Genomic DNA, 23,362 nt, shown 5'->3' with positions numbered 1-23,362 from the left:
TTTGCTTCAGTTCGCTGTTGTAGTTTGAGCTAGTTATTTTCACTTATGATTAAGAAATAATTTGTCCTGTCCTGAATTCGGTGTAAAACGGGTGTTTCATGATTTCTATACACCTCCGCGGAAACAAAAAAACCGCTAACAGAAAGCCTGAAATATAGCCTGGAGTGATAGGGTATTTTCACTTACTCTTCTGTTTGGAATGAAACATCCAACAGAGATTTTGTTGCCAGCATTCCACACACGAAAGCTCCATATCTAATAGAAGTTTAATCGTGTACTCAAAGCGCTAGTTGTGCGCCAACTCATGAATGGAACAGGTGAATGTAATGATACATGTATTTTGGATTTTGTCTAAACTTTGTTATTTGCTTATTCCTTGCCGAATGAAACTAGATACATGTGAAAGACTTTGGTTGCCTTAACCCTTTCACTGCCAAATTTCTTGGACTCTCTGGACAATTATCTCGATGTAGATGACCAAAACGGATTTAGTTGTCCTATATGAAGATCTCCTTTGAAATGTTCGCTGCTCTGCAATAACGAGGACTCAAGTTTTTTTTTGACGTCACCTATTTGAACCCCTTGTTGTTTTGCTCGCGAGCACAAACACATTCTAATCGGTAAGTAGTCGGTTTATAAGTGTACTTTCGGGCCATTTTCCACTGCAGAAGCTCCCAGGCTGGCATCATAAGGCTGGAATGGAGAGTAGAGGCAATCCTCTGAAAGAATCCAGAGGTGAGAGATGATTTCATAGAGACTGGGACGCCAAAAGTGTTCGTATCGAGTCATGGTGGCTCACGAGTGAAGTTGTCTCTCTGGCCGTTCTGTGGGTGGATTCTCGGACCTACCAAGACAATTTGGGCAAGATTTGACTTGCAAAGAAAACTACGTGTGCGATATTTTGCCAGTAGGACCGGGTGGCTCGACACTTAATTAAGATGGCGGGACTTGCATTTCGTCGTTGTATCGAAATTACCCAGCATGCAACTCGGACGGCAACGGGGAAATCACGGGCTTTGAAAAGTGGCTCGAATCAAATGGCTGATGTTCGAACAGCTGTACGCGTGAGAGGCAAACTTGGAGATAAATGCTTAGTCATGAGATTAAGGTTTGCTGTCATGAAGGAATTTTGGTTTTAAAATGAGATTTTGAATTAAAAAATTGGAAGCAAAGATGTGTATTTTTCAGCTTTCCTCGATGCCGCAGAAAACGGGCATTTTTGGTTTTGCTTGAAAATAAATGTTGATACGGGAACGGCAAACGGAGGATAAACTCAGTTTATTGGCTCTTAAAGCCTAAAACATATACTAATTGACACTATTGTCTTGACGGCCTGTTGGTGTTAGCTTTTGCACTGAGTTTTTGTCTTGTTGAAGCGAAATAAACTTGTTATCCCTTGTTTTGTTGTTCTCTTAAAATGTTCTCGCTTACTGAAAATGTTGGGAAAATAATGAGCGCCCACCCTTATGGGACCAAAATGGAATAAGCACCCAGCGGTTAATCGAATAAATACGGTAATCAGTGTTTATCATTGAAAAAGCTAAAACAATTGAAAAGCTAAAAAGAAAACGATCCTACCCAGACAAAAACCAGTTTACGGGCCTGCAGTGTATGTTAAACCAGTGCTTAATGAGCCCATGAATTTCCCACAATCAGGCGGGGCTGTATGCAAATACGAATATATGAACTCTATTCGACCGATCAAAGCTTGTGCGCATTTCTTTGCACATTTTGTAATATCCATAACATCAGCACATATATAGCTCAGATCCCTCATACAAATCACACAAGTACACTAATAACTTCAACTTTTTTAATTATTTATTTCATCAATTATTGCAGAGACCCTATGACTTAACATGCGTACGTGTCAGTATCTGATTACATGCCTGTTCCAATAAAACTAGGGATTTTTTTAATAAAACCTGTGTAAATTTACTATCAACCAATTCTTCTAGGGCAGCGAAAATTTATACTTTTCAAATTGTGGTTCAACAACAACCACCACCACAAGCGAGGTTGTTATATGGATATGGAACTTCTTCGATACTTTCCAACATCAAAAATGCAACAGGCAACATTGCTGGCACTTTGAATGACTTTGGCAGCGGATCTGATGAGAAAAAAAGACATGTACAGGGAAAGTGAATGAGACGAGTGATTTTGCCACCATTTTGATATGTCATCAGTTATAACACCACTCAAGAAAATCAAATGAATATTATACTTAACGGTAAATGGATTAGCTAAACTAATGGATTAGTTTTTCGATGCTTAACATTCATCCTTCTTCTTGGGAAAATGTTGCCCTAGTCATCCACGAAAACGATGTGATTCTGATACGATATCGTTACTGTGCGCCTAAATGAAACTCGTGTATCCACTTATAGCTCAGTCAATTATCAATGAGATCCCCCTCCCCCAACCCCCACCGACCCTCACCTAGAGTAATTGGGGCACTTGTAGACCTCAAAGGAGAAATACCCCCATTATGACAAACATACAAAGAATGCCCGTGGAATTGGTCATGCGGCTTGGAAATGACTGAGCCTTTAAATTAAAAGTAAAGTACGCAGTTTTTTGGCTCTTCTTCTGATAAGTATTTTATTTACCTTTCAAGTCGGTTGTTTTGGAATGCTCCTCCACCGTTTGCAGCGAGTTTTCATCCCGGAGCACAATCTGCGGCAACATATATCGAATAGCATTGAACATTAGGAGAACTTAAAGGGGCAGTGTCACCTATTTTTTGTGTGACTTTGAACAGCCAAAAAACGTATTTGTAATCGATGGAATCGGCAAAATAATGGTTCAGTTTTGTTAATAACAAACCTACTTTTTGAGCAACGAAACGAGTAATAACTATGTTTGGCTGCTCGTGGCTAGGATGGAAATGGATTGCAACTTAAAAAAATTGGCCAATTTTTCCAAGCTCATCTTGTGTATTATAGAGAAGTCGCTAAAAACCTGATCATAGTTTGTCCTTCTCCGTTGAAATCCGTTAATATTTTCTTCCTTGCACTCTAACAGCAATTTCAGTTTAGAAAAAAAAGTCTTGAGCAGTTTTGATCAAAATACAGCAAAATTATCGTGACAGTGACCCTTTAATTAGAAACTCTTTTGAAAACACAAAGTGTTATATGTACCTTGTCAGTGGCGGACATTCTCAAAGATATGCGGCGAAACGTCTGTCCTGGTTGTTTGAAAGCTGAATATTACTTTGAAGCAGGCCCACAAAAGTCGATGCTCGTTCTTTCGAGGTTATAACTTTTATAGCAAAGAAAGTGATCACAAATAAACCCCGTGAAATAAAGTTAACCAATCCAATTCAATCCAACTTCATCGTGATTATCAGAAGTTTGTCACATGAGGCAATCATTGAATTCTAGAGTGTGGGTGGTTTAGGTAATGTTTAAAACAAGAGCAGCAGTATTTTATCGGGATTTAAAACCACGAGACGCAGCCGAATGGTTTTAGACCAGATAAAACACGTGCTGGGAGTGTTTTGAACGGCCTCAAAACATTCCTAGAAAAGCGTGTGTCAAGAGAGTTCATAACAATGATGCTTTTGTGAACGTTGGAAATTAGCATACGAGATAAACATGAAACACCGTACGTTAATAAGGAGGAGGTTTTATCGGCTTTTAAAACCACTGCACATGATGTTTTATCGACCATTTGATAGGTCGATGGGCTTATGTATTATTAATGTGTTTTTGAAAAGTCTAAAACTCTGAACGAGTTATTTTCACACTGACGAACTCTTTACAGTACTGTGAGACGCGACATATATTATTTACAGTGGCAATGTTCAATCCCTGATTAAACCATTCAACAACACTAGATATTCTGAGGCAGTCAGTTGGTGTTTGTAAGATGCGATGTTAGTTGAGTATGTTAGCCGCAGTTTTCGAAGGCTGAAATGAGTGATCGACGTTGAAAATGCAGCTGATGAACGGAATTGAACCCCTAGCTCTAATCCGTTTAACAACCTGTACATTTAGCAACATGTTAAATCGCGTGATCGACTTTGAAAATGTAGCCTTTGGACTTGCATAAATCCAATCGCGTGATCGATATTAAAAATTGTTAAACGGTACGATTGTAAGCGATGAAAAATATTCACAACGCATTCACTTTGCTTAATTTGGTTCTTGGGACTTATTACTAGTTACGAAGCGTAGAAGTAAGTCATTGTCTAGTTGGAAAAATATTACAAAAAAAACATGAATTGACACACTTCTTTCGTTACGCAATTCTCTCACAATGATACCCATCAATTTATATTTTCTCCTGACATAAGAAGACGATTTGCTTCAGTTCGCTGTTGTAGTTTGAGCTAGTTATTTTCACTTATGATTAAGAAATAATTTGTCCTGTCCTGAATTCGGTGTAAAACGGGTGTTTCATGATTTCTATACACCTCCGCGGAAACAAAAAAACCGCTAACAGAAAGCCTGAAATATAGCCTGGAGTGATAGGGTATTTTCACTTACTCTTCTGTTTGGAATGAAACATCCAACAGAGATTTTGTTGCCAGCATTCCACACACGATAGCTCCATATCTAATAGAAGTTTAATCGTGTACTCAAAGCGCTAGTTGTGCGCCAACTCATGAATGGAACAGGTGAATGTAATGATACATGTATTTTGGATTTTGTCTAAACTTTGTTATTTGCTTATTCCTTGCCGAATGAAACTAGATACATGTGAAAGACTTTGGTTGCCTTAACCCTTTCACTGCCAAATTTCTTGGACTCTCTGGACAATTATCTCGATGTAGATGACCAAAACGGATTTAGTTGTCCTATATGAAGATCTCCTTTGAAATGTTCGCTGCTCTGCAATAACGAGGACTCAAGTTTTTTTTTTTTGACGTCACCTATTTGAACCCCTTGTTGTTTTGCTCGCGAGCACAAACACATTCTAATCGGTAAGTAGTCGGTTTATAAGTGTACTTTCGGGCCATTTTCCACTGCAGAAGCTCCCAGGCTGGCATCATAAGGCTGGAATGGAGAGTAGAGGCAATCCTCTGAAAGAATCCAGAGGTGAGAGATGATTTCATAGAGACTGGGACGCCAAAAGTGTTCGTATCGAGTCATGGTGGCTCACGAGTGAAGTTGTCTCTCTGGCCGTTCTGTGGGTGGATTCTCGGACCTACCAAGACAATTTGGGCAAGATTTGACTTGCAAAGAAAACTACGTGTGCGATATTTTGCCAGTAGGACCGGGTGGCTCGACACTTAATTAAGATGGCGGGACTTGCATTTCGTCGTTGTATCGAAATTACCCAGCATGCAACTCGGACGGCAACGGGGAAATCACGGGCTTTGAAAAGTGGCTCGAATCAAATGGCTGATGTTCGAACAGCTGTACGCGTGAGAGGCAAACTTGGAGATAAATGCTTAGTCATGAGATTAAGGTTTGCTGTCATGAAGGAATTTTGGTTTTAAAATGAGATTTTGAATTAAAAAATTGGAAGCAAAGATGTGTGTTTTTCAGCTTTCCTCGATGCCGCAGAAAACGGGCATTTTTGGTTTTGCATGAAAATAAATGTTGATACGGGAACGGCAAACGGAGGATAAACTCAGTTTATTGGCTCTTAAAGCCTAAAACATATACTAATTGACACTATTGTCTTGACGGCCTGTTGGTGTTAGCTTTTGCACTGAGTTTTTGTCTTGTTGAAGCGAAATAAACTTGTTATCCCTTGTTTTGTTGTTCTCTTAAAATGTTCTCGCTTACTGAAAATGTTGGGAAAATAATAAGCGCCCACCCTTATGGGACCAAAATGGAATAAGCACCCAGCGGTTAATCGAATAAATACGGTAATCAGTGTATTTCATTGAAAAAGCTAAAACAATTGAAAAGCTAAAAAGAAAACGATCCTACCCAGACAAAAACCAGTTTACGGGCCTGCAGTGTATGTTAAACCAGTGCTTAATGAGCCCATGAATTTCCCACAATCAAGCGGGGCTGTATGCAAATACGAATATATGAACTCTATTCGACCGATCAAAGCTTGTGCGCATTTCTTTGCACATTTTGTAATATCCATAACATCAGCACATATATAGCTCAGATCCCTCATACAAATCACACAAGTACACTAATAACTTCAACTTTTTTAATTATTTATTTCATCAATTATTGCAGAGACCCTATGACTTAACATGCGTACGTGTCAGTATCTGATTACATGCCTGTTCCAATAAAACTAGGGATTTTTTTAATAAAACCTGTGTAAATTTACTATCAACCAATTCTTCTAGGGCAGCGAAAATTTATACTTTTCAAATTGTGGTTCAACAACAACCACCACCACAAGCGAGGTTGTTATATGGATATGGAACTTCTTCGATACTTTCCAACATCAAAAATGCAACAGGCAACATTGCTGGCACTTTGAATGACTTTGGCAGCGGATCTGATGAGAAAAAAAGACATGTACAGGGAAAGTGAATGAGACGAGTGATTTTGCCACCATTTTGATATGTCATCAGTTATAACACCACTCAAGAAAATCAAATGAATATTATACTTAACGGTAAATGGATTAGCTAAACTAATGGATTAGTTTTTCGATGCTTAACATTCATCCTTCTTCTTGGGAAAATGTTGCCCTAGTCATCCACGAAAACGATGTGATTCTGATACGATATCGTTACTGTGCGCCTAAATGAAACTCGTGTATCCACTTATAGCTCAGTCAATTATCAATGAGATCCCCCTCCCCCAACCCCCACCGACCCTCACCTAGAGTAATTGGGGCACTTGTAGACCTCAAAGGAGAAATACCCCCATTATGACAAACATCCAAAGAATGCCCGTGGAATTGGTCATGCGGCTTGGAAATGACTGAGCCTTTAAATTAAAAGTAAAGTACGCAGTTTTTTGGCTCTTCTTCTGATAAGTATTTTATTTACCTTTCAAGTCGGTTGTTTTGGAATGCTCCTCCACCGTTTGCAGCGAGTTTTCATCCCGGAGCACAATCTGCGGCAACATATATCGAATAGCATTGAACATTAGGAGAACTTAAAGGGGCAGTGTCACCTATTTTTTGTGTGACTTTGAACAGCCAAAAAACGTATTTGTAATCGATGGAATCGGCAAAATAATGGTTCAGTTTTGTTAATAACAAACCTACTTTTTGAGCAACGAAACGAGTAATAACTATGTTTGGCTGCTCGTGGCTAGGATGGAAATGGATTGCAACTTAAAAAAATTGGCCAATTTTTCCAAGCTCATCTTGTGTATTATAGAGAAGTCGCTAAAAACCTGATCATAGTTTGTCCTTCTCCGTTGAAATCCGTTAATATTTTCTTCCTTGCACTCTAACAGCAATTTCATTTTAGATAAAAAAGTCTTGAGCAGTTTTGATCAAAATACAGCAAAATGACCGTGACAGTGACCCTTTAATTAGAAACTCTTTTGAAAACACAAAGTGTTATATGTACCTTGTCAGTGGCGGACATTCTCAAAGATATGCGGCGAAACGTCTGTCCTGGTTGTTTGAAAGCTGAATATTACTTTGAAGCAGGCCCACAAAAGTCGATGCTCGTTCTTTCGAGGTTATAACTTTTATAGCAAAGAAAGTGATCACAAATAAACCCCGTGAAATAAAGTTAACCAATCCAATTCAATCCAACTTCATCGTGATTATCAGAAGTTTGTCACATGAGGCAATCATTGAATTCTAGAGTGTGGGTGGTTTAGGTAATGTTTAAAACAAGAGCAGCAGTATTTTATCGGGATTTAAAACCACGAGACGCAGCCGAATGGTTTTAGACCAGATAAAACACGTGCTGGGAGTGTTTTGAACGGCCTCAAAACATTCCTAGAAAAGCGTGTGTCAAGAGAGTTCATAACAATGATGCTTTTGTGAACGTTGGAAATTAGCATACGAGAAAAACATGAAACACCGTACATTAATAAGGAGGAGGTTTTATCGGCTTTTAAAACCACTGCACATGATGTTTTATCGACCATTTGATAGGTCGATGGGCTTATGTATTATTAATGTGTTTTTGAAAAGTCTAAAACTCTGAACGAGTTATTTTCACACTGACGAACTCTTTACAGTACTGTGAGACGCGACATATATTATTTACAGTGGCAATGTTCAATCCCTGATTAAACCATTCAACAACACTAGATATTCTGAGGCAGTCAGTTGGTGTTTGTAAGATGCGATGTTAGTTGAGTATGTTAGCCGCAGTTTTCGAAGGCTGAAATGAGTGATCGACGTTGAAAATGCAGCTGATGAACGGAATTGAACCCCTAGCTCTAATCCGTTTAACAACCTGTACATGTAGCAACATGTTAAATCGCGTGATCGACTTTGAAAATGTAGCCTTTGGACTTGCATAAATCCAATCGCGTGATCGATATTAAAAATTGTTAAACGGTACGATTGTAAGCGATGAAAAATATTCACAACGCATTCACTTTGCTTAATTTGGTTCTTGGGACTTATTACTAGTTACGAAGCGTAGAAGTAAGTCATTGTCTAGTTGGAAAAATATTACAAAAAAAACATGAATTGACACACTTCTTTCGTTACGCAATTCTCTCACAATGATACCCATCAATTTATATTTTCTCCTGATATAAGAAGACGATTTGCTTCAGTTCGCTGTTGTAGTTTGAGCTAGTTATTTTCACTTATGATTAAGAAATAATTTGTCCTGTCCTGAATTCGGTGTAAAACGGGTGTTTCATGATTTCTATACACCTCCGCGGAAACAAAAAAACCGCTAACAGAAAGCCTGAAATATAGCCTGGAGTGATAGGGTATTTTCACTTACTCTTCTGTTTGGAATGAAACATCCAACAGAGATTTTGTTGCCAGCATTCCACACACGATAGCTCCATATCTAATAGAAGTTTAATCGTGTACTCAAAGCGCTAGTTGTGCGCCAACTCATGAATGGAACAGGTGAATGTAATGATACATGTATTTTGGATTTTGTCTAAACTTTGTTATTTGCTTATTCCTTGCCGAATGAAACTAGATACATGTGAAAGACTTTGGTTGCCTTAACCCTTTCACTGCCAAATTTCTTGGACTCTCTGGACAATTATCTCGATGTAGATGACCAAAACGGATTTAGTTGTCCTATATGAAGATCTCCTTTGAAATGTTCGCTGCTCTGCAATAACGAGGACTCAAGTTTTTTTTTTTTGACGTCACCTATTTGAACCCCTTGTTGTTTTGCTCGCGAGCACAAACACATTCTAATCGGTAAGTAGTCGGTTTATAAGTGTACTTTCGGGCCATTTTCCACTGCAGAAGCTCCCAGGCTGGCATCATAAGGCTGGAATGGAGAGTAGAGGCAATCCTCTGAAAGAATCCAGAGGTGAGAGATGATTTCATAGAGACTGGGACGCCAAAAGTGTTCGTATCGAGTCATGGTGGCTCACGAGTGAAGTTGTCTCTCTGGCCGTTCTGTGGCTGGATTCTCGGACCTACCAAGACAATTTGGGCGAGATTTGACTTGCAAAGAAAACTACGTGTGCGATATTTTGCCAGTAGGACCGGGTGGCTCGACACTTAATTAAGATGGCGGGACTTGCATTTCGTCGTTGTATCGAAATTACCCAGAATGCAACTCGGACTCTAAGCCGTTACACCCCCTTTCTATCGGCGCGAGGGTTTTCCTACAGAATCAACAGGGCAACCACCCAACCAAGTGGGACAGATCAGGCACGGTAGTAGAGTCACCTGGCTACGACCAGTACAGGGTAAAGGTGGATGGCTCTGGACGTCTGACCCTGTGCAATCCCCGCTTCCTGAGGGCCTACACACCAGCCACTCCATCCCTTCCTCAAGGGCCCACAGCGGAACCACATCTCACCCGCATTGGCGACCACGCACCTGCACAACCACCTCCAGCGGCTGTGAAGCCCATAACCGCTGACGCAACCACCACTGAGGGCAAAACCGTTGACGCACCCACCCCTGATGACACAACCCCACCCGACCGCCTGTCACTGGTGCCAACGGCTCCCACCTCGCCAGCACAAGTCCTCACCGAGTATGCGTGCCCTGGACCTCCCTCCGCTCCTGAGACACCCGCACCAGACCAGCAACCGCGCCCAAGACGCAGCCGGCAACCCCCGAAGCACTATGAGCCGGAAACTGGGCAGTGGATTGAACGTTAAGCTTTGAGTTCGCCCCTCTATAAAGGACTATAGAGTCCCGGACGGGGGGTGGGGGGGGGGGGGGGGATGCAGAGATACTGTCGATAGAGATACCGTTACACTTAAGGATAGTAACACAACGTATATACCTCGATTTCGATGTAACCGCTGACCACTTTGTGAGTCCAGTATTCACTGGTTGGACATTTTGTTTAAGCCTTGTTTACAAGCATCTGCTTCGGAAATCATAGCCATATTGTAACTCCTCGCTCGTTTGTGACAATAATACGTAAGTTGATTATTATGTTTATGTACTCCGTCCTTTCGTTCCCCAATCTTACTGTAATTTTGTCTCATTTCTGTGTATAAGGACTCGTTCATCGTTGTGATTGAAGAACTAATTGTCATCGAGAAGGCTTGTTTCTTCAGGGCCATTCAGTGTTTGCCCGATTTGTGCATGTTGTCCAAAAAAGTCGCTGATGCAGAGATTTTATGGGCTTTGAAATGTGTTTACTGCCACTTCTCTGGAAATTCAAATGTTGGAGTAAATGACTTATTCAAGAGAATGCTCAGTGGCAGTGAAATTGCAGCGAATTATTCAATGAGCGAGTCAAAATTCAGATATGTCACAACATTTGGACTTGGCCCATATTTCGCCAGGAAACTGTTATATGACGTGAAGCAATTACTAGCCCATGCACTATTATTTGATGAGTCATTAAATGAAGAGATACAGAGCAAGCAACTGGACGTGCATGGCGTTATTGGTCAAGTGAAAATTGCAGATTGGAGTCCCGCTATCTCAAGCCCTTGTTCATAGGCCACGGTAGAACACATGACATCCTAAATCACTATGAAGAGGCAACGAAAGACCTGGACCGAGCAAAGACATGGAACATTGGTATGGATGGCCCAACTGTAAATCTTGCAATTGAAAGAAAGCTAAGGAAATCTCGTGAGGAGTTTAACTTGCCTTCATTGTTATATCTTGGGACATGTAAACTGCAACAGTTCACAGATCTTTTCAAGCTGGTGCCAAGGAGACCGATTGGAATCTGGATCAATATCTGCTTAAAGAGTACAAATTCTTCAAGGATGCGCCTGCCAGACGGAAAGGCTATGTGAAATTTACTGGTGTGGATATATTTCCATCCAAATTTTGCAACCATAGGTAGGCTCCATCTTCCATTGTTACACAACCTTGATTTGTAAATCTATCTCAGTCTTTCTTTCTTTCTTTTTTGTTGTTGTTGTTAATATTTTATCATTCCTATGGAATATAGCATTTTTAATGGTAACATACTTGATAAGAATAGTTATTTCTTCGAGTAGATTAAAAAACTTTGCTTTGGTTTTACTATGGTCCATTTGGAATGGATTTGTCCATTTGCACATTATATTTGGAGCAATTTCTGAGGTTGATATTGACAATATAAAAAGAATTAATTGGTAATTTATAATCACGTTTAACCTGTGTTTGCTCACATTCCAATTCTCCTTTGTTGGATGCCCATAGGTGGCTGGGGAACCTCCCAATTGCGGGCAACTCACTCACACTTCCCCCAAGTACTAGAGAATAGACAAGTAGAACTGGAAAACACAGCACCAAAGAAACTCGAAGGGATATCAGTATGTTGCCAAAGCAGTCACACTTGACAAGTTGTTCAAAGCGAAACACCATTTCTGGATCTCCTTGACACAAGATTTCCAACCTTTCCCTGCCACATACCAAACAGGCCTTTAATACCATTTTTTGCATCTGATCTAGAGAAGCTGTTGAGGTCGGTAATTACTAGGTTCTTGAAAGAGTGTCACAACTCCTGCTAAAACCGTCACACAGTTGGCAAAGATGGATGTCACATCAAATGATAATACAAAACTGAGTAAAGCTGTTGATATTGGTGTTATCACTAAGAGAGAGTTAGATAGCTTGAAACAGAATGACCAGATTACACAGCAGGAACAGAGGCAATTTCAACTTGATTGCAAGGCATTTCTCACTTGCTCTAGTGAAAAGGTATTAGAAAAGTGTCCATTAAAGTTTCCATTGGTTCGCTTTTTGAGATGTCTGAGCCCCCAGGTGATGGCAGGTCCAATCAGTAACTCAGTTAAACTGTTGTAGAGGCTTCTGAGTGGTCTCTTGGACGCCAGACGGGTAAAGGAAACTGAGGTTGACTTGCCGAAGAAGGAATACACATCATTTGTTTCAGATGTGCATGGTAATCCAAGAACTTTACAAGAATTTAAGGAATATGACAAAGTCAGCAGTGAGCATGTTGACTGTTTCCTGGCTACATACCTTAAAGACAGCAAATATCAGAAGTTGGGGGATCTTTTCAAGTGTCTTCTTGTGTTGTCTCACGGACAGGCTGGTGTTGAACGTGGTTTAAGCAAAACAATGCAATAATGGAATATTGGTGGTTTTCACCTGAGGTCAGAACCCTTTCCAAATATGGGCATCTGCCATAGTTGTGTGCCTCGGTCTGTGAAATTTATGGCAACCGTAAGTCATATTTATGGACCTCTCCTTGTTTTTGTGGAATTTTTCGCTTCCATCATGGATTTAGCGGAAGATAAAGCCAAAGAAGACTTGAAGACCCTTTCCTTCAATATGCCTGTGTTGTCAGAGTACGCTAAAGCTTTAGACAAGTAAGTAAAGGGACGATATCTCGAAAAGATATCAGTCGTAGGAGTTGACCCTGTCAGTATTCCTAATGAACAGTTTGATCCCGAGTGTTTGCCGCCAATAGAAGTTACTGATTTGCTTGGATATCTCGTCTTAGAGACAAGCTTTTATACAAGACAGCAGTTCAAAGCCTTCAAGAGCTTGAAAGATGGTTTCTGGGTTCGTAACTTCTGTAAGAGGGTGCAAGATTTCCAATCAGCATGTCCTCGTCGCAAAAGTGCGGCACTCTCAACGAATGAATGACCCGCTGGTAAACATTTGGATAATCGCTGCGAGAGATGGAACCATTCTGTTCACCCACTGTTTAGACTGCAAAGCTGGGCTCGCTGAGTCATGTTCTCACATCGCCAGTGTTTTATTTTACATTGAAGCTTGGCTACGAATCAATGGCAAATTAGCTTCTACACAAGTAAAGTGTACATGGCTTCTACCCACATTCGTGAATAAGGTGCTCTATGCTAGGCTTCGAAATATTGACTTTTCTTTGGCAAAAAAGCTGAAGGAAAACCTAGATGCAAAAATCGATTGTTTGACTGAGAGTGACATCAAAGATGTGTTTTCACATCAGCAGAAACGGGACGCCCCAATGTTCTTTCCCCATCACAAGCGGAGATGACATCTCTCTTTGAGAAATCACAGGCCCGTCACTGTGCTACCTGTGCTCAATAATATCTACAAGAGGCTACTGGCTACGCAGCTGGGTGAATTCTATAGCACGATTCTGTCGGATTTTATTAGTTCTCATAGAAAGTTCTACAGTTGTGAGACTGCATTATTGCGGTGGACTGAGGACTGGAGGAGCATGCGTAATGAAGGGGAACTGGTTGCGATAGTCTCTATGGATCTTTCTAAAGCTTTTGATGTCATTCAGCACGACTTACTCTTGGCAAAACTTAAAGAAAGTTGCACGCTACTTAAAGATTATTTATCAGGAAGACAACAGCAGGTAAAAATTGGTGATACTTTCTCAAACTGGGTAGACACCACAAGAGGAGTTCCATAAGGGAACGTTTTAGGACCAATGTTCTTTAACATATTCATTAATGACTTGTTTTACCATGTGAAATATGCTAACCTACACGCGTACGCAGACAACCATCAGATTTACTCGGCCAACATGGACCCATTCGCACTGGAAAAGTGTATTTGTCATGAAGTTAACGTCGCAAATCAGTGGTACAAAAACAATGGCATGATTGTTAATGAGACAAAGCATCAGGCTTTAATTTTGGGGAAAACTGAACACAAATTTTGCTTCCCAGTAAATGACTCAATAGATATATTTGGGATGACAATAGATAATAAGCTCTCTTTTGATAATCACGTATCAGCTATCTGTAAGAAAATAAACAATCAATTTAACGTAATGCTTAGATTTCGAAAACGTATTGACAAGCAGACATTATTGAAGCTTTATAAAGCCTTTATTTTGCCACACTTTTACTACTGTTCTTCTGTTTAGCACTTCTGTGGTGCGCGCAATACTGACAAAGTAGATAATGTTAACAAGCGTATTCTTAGGTTTATACTACAGGACTATAGCTCTCCATATGACATTTTATTCAGCAGAGTTAACTTAAAAACGCTGTTTACTAGACGTCTGCAGAATTTCATGATTATGTTATACAAGAGTCTGTTTTTTACTGACTATCCAAGTTATTTAAGGAATATGTTAACTATGCGTACCTCATCCTATAATCTACATGGTAATTATATTCTGGACCTTCCCATACCTTTTCATACTTAGCTAGTAAAATATGGAACTCTGTCCCGGACACTTACAGGACATCTGATTTTGTTCAATTCAAGCAAAAGATCTTTAATTATGAGGCCTTTCCACAATGTACATAATGTTGTATGTATATACTGTATATATAATGATAGAATTGTAATTGTATTTCATTTTATTTTATTTTGTCTATTTACTCTTTCTTCTCTAATATTTATTTTCTCGAAGATATTAGCTATTCAAAGCTACTCTGTAAATTCGAGGATAAATAAAGTATATGTATGTATGTATGTATGTATGTATGTAGGTATGTATGTATGTCAAAATCAAGCCAGTAACTCTGAGTTTAACTGACAAATATGCTGATCAGTTCATAGCTAAACGTAGGACTGTCCCAGTTGTTACTGACCTGCTCGAGACAGAGAATCTTGATCTGGATTGTCAAGAGCTATTGCAAAAATGTGCGGAAGTCAAGCTGGATATTTCACAAGAAAACATTGAGCTGGTAGAGAAGGACACAAGGGCTCAGGCAACGAGCTCAGGATTTTTTCGTCATTGTGCCGGGAGAATTGGGGCCTCTGCCAGCAGGGCTGCTTTTCGCAGTAACCTTTCACAACCCCGTCAGGCACTGATAAAATCGATTTGTTACCCAAATGTTTTTTTTTTAAGGTGAACACTGAAGCCACACGACATGGGTGCAAACATGAGGATGATGCTATTCGTGCATATGAAAATGAAATAAAAAAAAAAACTCAAACTTTACTCTTACCCGATGTGATCTCTTCGTCAATGAGCAACATCCCTTCCTATATGCCACACACCAGACTTTCTGACATCGTGTGACTGCTGTGGGCTTGGTTGCGGGGAAGTGAAATGCCCTATTTGCATAAAGGATTGTGACTTTAAAAACTGCATTTTGGAAAAGAATGCCTGCTTGGAAAAAGTGGATGGTGTGTTTTGCCTGAAAACGCGCCGCAATTATTATTTTCAAGTGCAGCAGCAGCTATTCACCTTAACTGACAGAAACCACTGTGACTTGTGATATGTACCATTAGTCCTGACAGAGAGCAACAAATAGTTAAAGAACGTATTTATCCTGACTTAAAGCATTGGGATACTGTACTCCCATAGCTGGAAGCTTTTTGGAGAGTCTGTATCCTCCCTGAGATTCTGCGACCATGGTACACAAGGAAATGTACCTTGCCAATTAGCAAACCCAATGACAATGGGGTATGCTTTTGTCGGGCTCCAAGGGATGACACTGTCATTACTTGCAGTAACCCAGAGTGTCCATGTAGAGAATTGCATCTGTCATGTTTGGCTTTTGGCTCAGCTATGAGGCCCAAAACATGGTACTGCCCTCACTGCAGTAGATTGCCACAGTTCAAACAGAGAAGGGGGTGTTCATCATCTGCGAAACAGAGTGCACAGGTAGCATTAAACCAGGCCGCCTTACAGTGTAACAGCATTTGTGTTTGTGCTTCCAAAGCTAGCCCAACTGACAGACTAATTGAGTGCCATTCACCAGAATGTAGCAACAGAACGTTTTTTCACCTTGCCTGTCTGGGTTTGAAAAGAATGCCAAATAACTGCAAGACCACCTGGCAATGTAGTGCTTGTAAAAAAGCAAAACAGCAAACCAAAGCTGATGTTAGCATCACTCAAGTTACAGTAGGTGTAGTGGCCAAACAAAGCGCTCTTACAAAGCTTGATGAGAGCGATTATCAAACAATTCTTAGCCCAACCGGTTGGCTTACTGGTGATATACTACAACAGGCTCAAGTGCTGCTACAGAAAGAAAATTCATCAATCGAAGGATTTCAGCGGCCCACCCTTGGCCCAGCACGTAACTTTAATGTTGTGTCTGGGGAATTTGTGCAAATTCTACATACCGGGAGTAATCACTGGGATTCTGTAAGCTCAATCGGATGTTTGCTTGGCCATGTAAATCTCTTTTGACAGCCTCTACCATTATGCCATTTCCCAAGAAGTAAAAGACCAGACAAATGACTTGCTTGGTGGGAGATTGGCTAATCTACAGTTTGTTTCTGTGCAACAGCAAGCAAATGGAAGTGACTGTGGCGTTTTTGCCATTGCCGTTGCCACATGCCTTGCTTTGGGAACAAACCCAAGCCATGTGACATTTGACATTCAAGGAATGCGTTCACATTTAGTTGCATGTTTCAAGGTAGGAAAAATGAGCATGTTTCCATGTTTTTGACTCTTATCAATTCTGTTTAATTAAAAGGGGAAGGGTGAGATGTTTTCTTTGAAATAACAATGAAACTAAACGTTTCTTCAAGTTTCCTAAAATAATGTCCATACCCACTCCATGAAGGTCATTGGAAATTCTAAGGGGAAGGGGGTTTCAACAGCCAAAATTTATAGGGCAAGGTATGAAGCTTAATTGGCAATTTAAGGAAGGGAGAGAGGGTTCAAATGAAAAAACCTTCCATGTTGGAGGTATGGATATTTTCTGGAACCACACATTTTGCTTCAAGGCTTGTATACGTACATCCCATAATTTTCACTGAATTTATTACTGAAACTTACTCCACAATGGTTAATGTGTCTTACTAGGTGAAAAGTTCAGGTCAACAATATTTGTTTGTTTCAGTCATTATTTCACATGCTGCAAAATACTAAGTGTTTCAAAAACTCCATGTCTTCAACGGTCTCTGCATTTCAAACTAGTTTTAGTAGAGACACTGCAAAGTTAGTTAAAAGTCAAAATACAATATAATATTTACTGATTATTCTCTTTGTTCAAATGGACTGTCTGTTTTATTATGATTTGCATGTGAATATGAATTATCATGTTGCGGGGGTTGAAAAAAATTGCATTGCAGCTTTTCTGCTGTGTCAATCAAGACCGTGCATGTTCACATGCATGTCCTTGTTTGTTGCCACATACTTCTGATGTTTCTAAGCATTGGTCACGAAATTACAACCCACCCACCCCCTTGATTTCCTTAGCACGATTCTTCTAGACTGTTTACATGTTCTGTTTAAGTGTAATTCGAAAGCCTTATTTCTTAACTCTTACAGAGTACATATTATTCTTAATGTTGATCAACAGTATAATAAATTATTATACTATTCACACTGCATACATTAAAGCGACGCATATAAGATCAGTGCAAATAAATAAATTATCACTTTGGCTCAACTGCCGTACCCCGAGGGTCGATTTTTTCCATTCCTCGTATTTCCTTTTCTTCCATGGCAAACGTACAGTATCCTGTGGAACGAGGAGCTCCGGCTCAAGCCGCTCTACCGGTTGCCTAAGGAGTTCAGCCAGCTGACGAATTAGCAGCTCATGGAGCTCAAGCGGCCGGTGGTCAAGTAGTTCAACAAGTTGATGGCCAGGAGGCTTTACCGGCTGCCGAACACATGGCTCTGGAAATTCGACCAGCCGTGGCACAAGTACCTCAACAAGCCATAGAACAAGTTCAACAGGGAGAGCTTGAGGTAGAATATGTTTACTTCTGTCGCTTATGGGTGTTGTTATAAATTCTGAACAGGGACGAGGGCGGCAACCCCTTATTTTCTTTCCTTTTTGCCTGTTTTCGTTTTTTCCCGTTCGTTCATTGTTCATGTTTTAGTCAGTTTGTTTGTTGCTGTTAAGTTTATATCGGTAATTCTAATGTATTTCGAGGCTCGGCAGGTTTTCCATGGGTGACTATATGTTGTTTACGTGAGTGGCGTGCATATTTTTTAGCTGGGGTGGAGGCGTGCCATGGTATTTCTTTGGCGTTTCTAGCGAATCCCAAAGGTGATAGTTTTTCCAAAGCGATAATTTTTCCAAAGCAAAACAATTGCTGTAAAACGGCGTCAAACCTCACTTCGGATGGGGTGACAAAAAAATGAATAAAGAAATAAAAAGAAATGGGGTGAGAGTTCACCCAATGAGGAAAAGTGCAAAGGGGTGAGAGTTTATCTTGAAAAGAAGAGAGCAATAGGGTGAGAGTTCCCCCCCCCCCCCCCCCAAAAAAAAAAAAAAAAAGCAGCGGCGTGAGTGTTCACCATGGGGAAAACAGCAATGGGTGAGTGTTCACCATAAAAAAAAAGCAATAGGGTGAGAGTTCACCATGAAAAAAAATGGGGTAAAAGTTCACTGTGAAAAGAGATGTGAGTTCACTATATAATGGGGTGGGAGTTCACCATGGTAAAAAAGAGCAGTGGGGTGAGAGCTCACCATGGAATGGCATGGTTTTTTTTGCTTTATTCAGGGGCTGGTGAGTGGCATGTGAGGGTGATGTTATACATTAAGTCAGTTTCTCCTCCTATTATTCTAGACTCTGAAGAAGAACTTTGCTGACCTCCAAAAGTCACTTGATGAATCAATAAGGCTCCCAGTGGCTACTGTAATAAGGAAGATGTTGGATTATGCAGCATGGCCACTCTCTGAGTTCAATAAGTATGAGGCGATAGACATTCTAGAAACTCTCCAAAATGCATTCCGGGATAATCAGGATGAGAAACGTGAATTTTACCGTTTGGTGTACCAGACAGCTAGAGGGAAAGTGGTCCTTCCAAAGGAGCACTTCCGAGTTCTGGTTCTTACGCCTTCCAGGGGATAAAGATCACACTAAAAGTGTTTGAAGCTGTTGCAAAGGTAGAACAAGCGATAAGCACAGGGCGCCCATGGTCTGGTTTGTCTTACCATGAGCGTAGTAGTGATATACCGTACAAGGGGCGTGGCATGAGAAGTAGTGCTCCAGTCCAATGCTATTTCTGTGGAAAGTTCGCCCACATTATGGCGAGGTGTTACGTGAGGAGGGATATGCAGCAAAGGCCCCCAGCGACCCATGGTCGCAGTAGGGACAATAAGTAGTAAAATCTGGAATTAAATAAGGGCAATGCTTGTTTTTGTTTGGTTCAAGAAATACGTATATATTCTCTTTCTTGACTGTTGCAAGTACAATAAAATGGATCTTGGGGTCAATTGTTCTTTGATTTAATGCGATGTGAGGCATCGTGTTAAGCAGAGGAGCAAAATAAACAAATCTTTCTATACGTACTTAAATCCATATTCCTATTTCTCTCCCTTTTGGTTTGCCCTTGGTGCGAATATCCCTTTCTTTTCAGTTTCCCATATTTTACTTTGTCTGTATTTTGGTCACAGAGAGTTAAGAGTTTTGAAAACGGGGTATCTCAAAACCCTCCCGGTCATACTGGGTCAAAGCTGTCCTCTCTCTGCTGACATGTACGGGGGTTTTTGTACAGGTGAATAAGATTCCTTTTAACTCTTTTCCTTTTTCCCGTTTAGGCGATATGCTGGTCATGAGAAAAAGATGATAACTTTGACAGCCTTGTCTATATGGTGAAGTACTTTACGAGCTGCTTTACCCTAACCTCCTTCTTTGTGGGTTCTTGTTCTATATTATTCTTCATTGCTATGACGGAGTTGGCGGTAATGAAAGAATTTTAATGGAAATCGTGGTGAATAACATTTTATGAACAACAACATTTTACTAATGAAATATATTGTTCATACAATGAGCACAAGAATGATGAAATTTCACTGGTGATGAAAGAAAGTACTGGGTTGGACGTCATCAGACAACCTTTGCATCAAAAATCGTGTGCTTTGTAGAGAAGGCCGATGAAAGATTTGTGTCCGATGTTTGCACTTCAGAGCAAGAAAACAAGAGTATTCTTTAAAATACTCAATGAGATGTAGGATTGGAAACCAAGGATGACAAGAAAAAAATCGAAGATATCTCCGCTGTTAAGCTCAACAAATGCATATGTCAGTTTATCATCTCAGTCCACTTCGCTTTGAAGTTTAGTGGCCAGCTTTGAACGACATTTGAAAAAAAATCCCAGCTATTCTGCAAGTATAATAAATAACTTGTACTTCGAGAAAGCCTGAAACATTCTTCAGTCCGAACAAATACAGCTCAAGAAGCAATGAAAGGGAAACAAACCCAAAGCATCAGTAGGTTTGACAAGCGACAAATGGAAAACATTGTACCAGAAGGGTTTACTCCGTACATGTAGTCCTGAGGCACTTCTAAACACACTGGTTAAACAACAGTCTTCACTCTGGCAAAGAACATCGTAATATGTGCTGGGGGGATGTAAAGCTTCAAAAAATACCAAACGGAGTGGAGTATTTGGAGTTCAATGAAAGACAAACAAAAACTAGAACTGGAGTAGACTGTCACGAGGACAATACCACCGAAAATGTTGGGGACCGATGGAACCGGCTGAAAGAGATCCTGTTGTGGTTGACAAATTCTATGCTTAGAAGAGACCTCAGAAAATGAATCAGGAAGATACTTCCTTTTAACTCGCTGTAAACAACTATTTGAAGGCAGAGTCGAATGTGAAAAAAAGGCTGGTTCAAATGCGGTGGGGTTGGTGTAGACAAAACCAACATTCGTTGTTAGTCTGTGGTACCAGCATACATACATACATACATACATAATCTTTATTTAAACACGATGATAATTAAAGCTGTTAGCTTGTGGGGTCGTGTGTTTACTTCTAAACTAACCTAATCTACTTTACATTAGAATATGTCAGGTATGATAATAGTTAATAGTAGACAAAATTCTGTTGTTTATATCGTGTGGTTGATGCAGATGTGCAGTTAAACTTAAAATCTTTAAAATAGTTCTCAGCGCTGACCCGCTTTCTGAGGTAGTTAAAGTTCGGGGACGCCGCTGCCTCCTTGTCGTTGTAATTAACAAAATTCCATAAGGATGAGCCTCTATATGAGAGAGAATCTTTCATATATCTTGATTCGCACCTTGGTACGAGGAGACAGTTCTGCTCTCGAGTGAAATAAGTGTTAACGCGGTTTTGACAAATAGTCTCAGACAGCGTATCAGGTAAAGATTCACTATGAGCCTTATAAAAAAGTCTGAGAACGTCTAGCTTATAGTAAAGAAAAAAGGTGGGCCACTGAACACGCCTAAGGACTTCATCAGAAGCCATATCCTTTGGTAAATTGTAGATTATACGTGCTGCTCTACAGTGTAGTCTCTCTATTGAATTAAGAAGGTCGGACTTACAACACGAGCCCCACAAAACTAAACGGTACTTAACAGCTGGAACGATCACTTTAAAATAAAAGTCTTTTAAAATGCCTCTAGGTAAAAAACGAGATCGTTTAAGCAAATCAAGTTTTTTAGCGAAGGTTCTCTTTATCTCAAGCACGTTGGCTACCCAGGTGAGTTTCTGGTCCACTGTCAGTCCTAATAATCTCGTCTTCGTAACCAAACTTAACACTGAATTTCCTAAGTACACAGGGGCGATGGGTCCCATCGGTGTCCCCTTTGTGAAAAGAATGACCGCGCTCTTGCTGGGGTGAGGTGTCAACCGGTTGTTTAGGCACCAGTTGTAAAACTCTCGTAAGGCCTTATTTAGTTTCGCAATCGCCAAATCAGCTGTTTCACCGATGCAAAATACGGTAGTGTCATCCGCGTACATGTAGACGGATCCGGTAGGTACCGAAGAAGGTAAATCGTTCGTAAATAACACGAACAGCGTTCCTCTAATAAGCACGATAAAGCCCTGTACATGGCCACCCAACACTTTAGCAAATTGTTTGATGCTCTTGTAGTTCACAGCAACGTTAAATACCTTCAGACGAGTGGGGTGCTTCAAGCAGTGGAGAAATCTTAGCAGTTTTACAGAAAGTGCCCATCGGACATCAGGGAAATGTTTGAACTTCCACCTGATGAGAGTTGAGATGGATCATTGGGCTCGCTTTCCTGTGAAACCGTGAACTCGCTTGCCATGGTACATCAAAGTCTTAAAGAGGCAATCAGTGACCTTTCAGACCGATCCACCAACAAAAGCGCTTACAACACAGATTAACGAACACTTGTTTGCTCAATGAAGTTGTCAGCTGCTTGGATTTTGCCATTTATTGTCCCAGTATTGTTGAGGAAGTGATGAAGAGAATTACTAATAGCTTCATTTCATCTTTTACACCCATTAGTAAACTTGTTCCTCATGAAAGTGAAACCCAAGACACTAATAGGACTAATGGAGAAAGTGAAAGTGAAAACGAATTGACCGAGTAAATTTGCCGCACACACATAAATGTACACACGCGTCGCAGCAGACAAGTTAGAGCACCTGTCTGACTTTTTTTAAAGCTCCAAAGATCTCCAAAACCTTATGTTACGAGTGTTAAGCCAGAACAAAAGCCATCCAGTAAATGAGAAGAAGAACCTGTTACTTAGAAAGACTGCCACCAAATTAACCCACAAAGTTGTGGTACATCATTCATAGGTAAGGTACATGTTGAATCTAAGGGTCTGTAGGTCTCTGTACTTACCGTAATCGCCCCTAAAGGCTTTCTAGACAATTGATCTTACTGTGGGGAATTTTGACATGAAGCATTATGTAAAAACCTGTAAAAAGCCTAATTACACCCAAATTAGGGGGAAAAGAAAAATATTAGGGAGGGAGAAACGGCCAAAAAAAAAAAAAAAAAAAAAACAGGGAGGAGGGGGAAAAATGGTTTAACAAATAAGGAGGTGGGATGTTTAACTGCCTGTTCCTCACCCCTCACTAAGAGCATGAGCAAACAGGCGAAATATCAGTGACGAACAACGGAAGCAGCAGCAAGACAGAGCAGAAGAAAAGAGACGAAATTATACTGAAGAGAAGCGGGAGAAACAAAACGACAGAGCACGAGAAAATTACTCTTTAATAGACAACACATAAACAGCGTTGTAGCGAATACCAGCTGTAAAGACAGTATATATATTGCCGTTTCAATCGCCTCTGCACCTTGTGGAAGCGGAGATATTGTGACTCGATGATCACGTCCTGAATATTTAC

General features: G+C 40.3%; 2 long non-coding RNA genes and 3 pseudogenes across 2 annotated transcripts; 3 read left to right on the top strand and 2 right to left on the bottom strand.

Moving 5' to 3' along the window:
* Window positions 1-1,799: 1,799 nt before the first annotated feature.
* LOC146484332 (uncharacterized) lies at window positions 1,800-3,296 on the bottom strand. The gene is made up of 3 exons (XR_014863630.1): window positions 3,144-3,296; window positions 2,613-2,679; window positions 1,800-2,113 (listed from the first exon to the last, which is right to left on the bottom strand). It is a non-coding gene; the product is annotated as an uncharacterized LOC146484332 (long non-coding RNA).
* A 2,813-nt stretch (window positions 3,297-6,109) lies between these two features.
* On the bottom strand, window positions 6,110-7,605 carry LOC146484331 (uncharacterized). The gene is made up of 3 exons (XR_014863629.1): window positions 7,454-7,605; window positions 6,923-6,989; window positions 6,110-6,423 (listed from the first exon to the last, which is right to left on the bottom strand). It is a non-coding gene; the product is annotated as an uncharacterized LOC146484331 (long non-coding RNA).
* A 2,991-nt stretch (window positions 7,606-10,596) lies between these two features.
* On the top strand, window positions 10,597-12,546 carry LOC146484330 (uncharacterized; annotated as a pseudogene).
* A 150-nt stretch (window positions 12,547-12,696) lies between these two features.
* LOC146484329 (uncharacterized) lies at window positions 12,697-16,775 on the top strand (annotated as a pseudogene).
* Window positions 16,776-17,690: 915 nt separating this feature from the next.
* LOC146484328 (uncharacterized) lies at window positions 17,691-19,616 on the top strand (annotated as a pseudogene).
* The last annotated feature ends 3,746 nt before the right edge of the window (window positions 19,617-23,362 follow it).

This window comes from Pavona decussata, unplaced genomic scaffold, assembly GCF_977016875.1.
Source record: "Pavona decussata unplaced genomic scaffold, jaPavDecu1.1 SCAFFOLD_34, whole genome shotgun sequence".
NCBI lineage: Eukaryota > Metazoa > Cnidaria > Anthozoa > Scleractinia > Agariciidae > Pavona > Pavona decussata.
This window is presented reverse-complemented; position numbering and strand designations above follow the sequence as displayed.